At 46.5% G+C, this 2,915-nt stretch overlaps 1 protein-coding gene across 7 annotated transcripts in view; it reads right to left on the bottom strand.

Moving 5' to 3' along the window:
• Positions 1 to 2,915, bottom strand: part of LOC111824919 — a 115,786-nt gene that overhangs the window by 100,828 nt on the left and 12,043 nt on the right. The gene's annotated exons all lie outside the window — the stretch shown is intronic.

The following is a 2,915-nucleotide window of genomic DNA, read 5'->3' as shown; positions in this document are numbered from 1 at the left end:
CATGCGGCTCTTTGGCCCCTTGAGTGTGGCTCGTCCACAAAATACCACGTGTGGGCGTGCATGAACAGTGCAATTGAAACTTCGTGGCCCATGCACAGAGGTCGGTATTTTGTGGAAGAGCCACACTCAAGGGGCCAAAGAGCCGCATGTGGCTCGTGAGCCGCAGTTTGCCGAGCCACAGTTTGCCGACCACTGTGACCTAGGGCAAAGGAAACTAAGGAGAAAATAAACAAACGGGCCTACATCAAAATAAAAAGCTTCTGCATAGCAAAAGGAACCATCAACAAAACAAAAAGGGAGCCCGCTGTATGGGAGAACATATTTGGCAATGATACATCCGATAAAGGGTTAATACCAAAATATATAAGGAACTCATACAACTTAACAAAAGGAAGACAAACAATCCAATTAAAAAATGGACCTAAATAGACACTTTACCAAGAAGGACATACAAATGGCCAAGAGACATATGAAAAAATGCTCAAAGTCACTGATCATCATAGAGATAAATTAAAACAACAATGAGGTGTCACCTCACATCTGTCAGAATGACTAACATCAACAAATGACAAGTGCTCTGGAGGATGTGGAGAAAAGGGAACCCTAGTACACTGCTGGTGGGACTGGTGCAGCCACTATGGAAAACAGTATGGAGTTTCCTCAAAAAATTAAATATGGAACTGCCATTTGACCCAATGATCCCATTTCTAGGTATATATCCTAAGAAATCCAAAACACGGATCAGAAAGGATATATGCACCCCTATGTTCATAGCAGCACAATTTACAATAGCTAAGCTCTGGCTACAGTCCAAGTGCCCAACAGCAGATGAGTGGATAAAAAAGCTGTGGTACAGTTACACCATGGAATACTATGCAGCAGTAAAAATGAAGAATCTCTTACCCTTTGAGACAGCATGGAAGGACCTGGAGAATATTATGCTAAGTGAAATAAGCCAGTCAGAGAAGGACAAGTATCACATAATCTCACTCATATGTGGAATCTAATGAACAAAATAAACTGATGAACGGAGTGGATCCAGAGACATGGAAGCATGGAACAGAGTGGGGAATCTTGGAGGGAAGGCGGGGGAGGGTGGGTGGGTGGAAGGTGGACAACCAAAGACCTTGTATGCATATATGCATGGCCCATGGACACAGACAATAGAGTAGTGAAGGCCTAGAGTGGGGGTTGGGGGCAGTCTCAAGGGGGTCAATGGTGAAAAAAGGGGGACATATGTAATACTTTCAACAATAAAGATTTTTAAAAAATTAAAACTAAAAATACAAACACATGCACTCCTATGTTCGTTGCAGGATTATTCACAATAGCCAAGACATGCAAACAACCTAAGTGCGCTTTGACGGGGGGTTGGATAGCAAAGATGTGGTACATATATACAATGGACTACTACTCAGCCATAAATAGATGGTTTTTTGTAACAACATGGATGGATATGGAGAGTATTGTGCTAAGTGAAATACCTCAGACAGAAAAGGACAAGAACCATATGATTTCACTCCTGTGGCTTATAAAACAGAAAACCACCACCCACCTCACTGAAGCAGACAACAGAAGGCTGGTTACCAGAGGGGAGGGAGAGTGGGAGGAGGACCAAGAGGGTCAAGTACAAGGTGATGGGAGGCGACTAGGCCTCGGGGGTGAGTGCACAGTAACAGTACACAGATGCATTGCGAAGTTGTACAGCTGACATTTATATAATGGTATCGACCAATTTACCCCAATTAATTTTAAATTGGAAAAAGGTTTCCTGTGCTCGAGACCTATGACTGTATCTCTTTAAGGTCAGTTTAGAAGATGACATCATAAAGAATAATGCCGCCCTGACCGGTTTGGCTCAGTGGATAGAGCGTCAGCCTGCGGACTGAAAGGTCCCAGGTTCGATCCCGGTCAAGGGCATGTACCTTAGTTGTGGGCACATACCCAGTGGGGAGTGTGCAGGAGGCAGCTGATCGATGTTTCTCTCTCATCAATGTTTCTGACTCTCTATCCCTTTCCCTTCCTCTCTGTAAAAAAATCAATAAAATATATTTAAAAAAAAAAGAATAATGCCTTTACAATCCCAGAAACAATTGACCTGAATAGATATTTTTAGGGAAGTTGCTTCTCTTCCCTTTACACCAAACCAGCATCCAAGAGAACACAACTGTGGTGGTGAGTACAGGCCCCAAGTGGAATTTCACCTGCCTCCGGGATCCCAGTGCTCCCTCGGCCTCTGCCCACGCCTTTCTGCCTGCCTAGAGAGAGGCGCCAGCCCCTGAAAGCACCCCCATCTCCCGTGTTCCAACAAGCTGAGCAGGGTGCTTCGTGGGCTCATGGGCCGTAAGAAGGAAGGTACTGAAGGGTTTGGAGCAATTTGGGAATCAGAAGGAGGTCAGGTCTTGAAGATACACTATGAAATGATTAAGGAAGGCATTTTCACATAAAGACTCTCAGTTGCGTTCAATAGGTAGACCAGTAGGTGGTGGTGGTGGTGGTGGTGGTATGGCATGTGCAGTGTGGAAGTGAGGAGCCCGTGCCCAGGCCCTGATCCCAGGGATTTCCTGGAGCGGTGTGCCCGAGTTGGGGTCATGTCCCCTCTGTTCCTTCTACCCCACAGTGCCATTTCTTAGTGCCATTTGGTCAATGCATCTAAGCACCCATGGGCAGAACACTGAGTCACTTGGTCCTAAGAAAGTGCCTTTGCTCTTGTGACCATGTGGGAGACGGAGGGACAGGTGGGAGTGTCGTTGCTCCCACCAACACAGCCACTGGGCACTCTGCCGGCCAGGGAGGATGTCTGCGGAGCCCAGGAGTTGCCCACTTCAATGCCCAGCTTCCTGAGCTGGGCTCGGCGGAGGTGACGAAGCATCCGAGAGAAAACAGCCTCAACCAAGAGAGCCTCCCAGGAGACA

This window comes from Myotis lucifugus, unplaced genomic scaffold (assembly GCF_000147115.1).
Source record: "Myotis lucifugus unplaced genomic scaffold, Myoluc2.0 scaffold_8, whole genome shotgun sequence".
Taxonomy (NCBI): domain Eukaryota; kingdom Metazoa; phylum Chordata; class Mammalia; order Chiroptera; family Vespertilionidae; genus Myotis; species Myotis lucifugus.
Note: the sequence above shows the minus strand (reverse complement) of the source record. Positions and strands in the feature narration are given on the sequence as shown.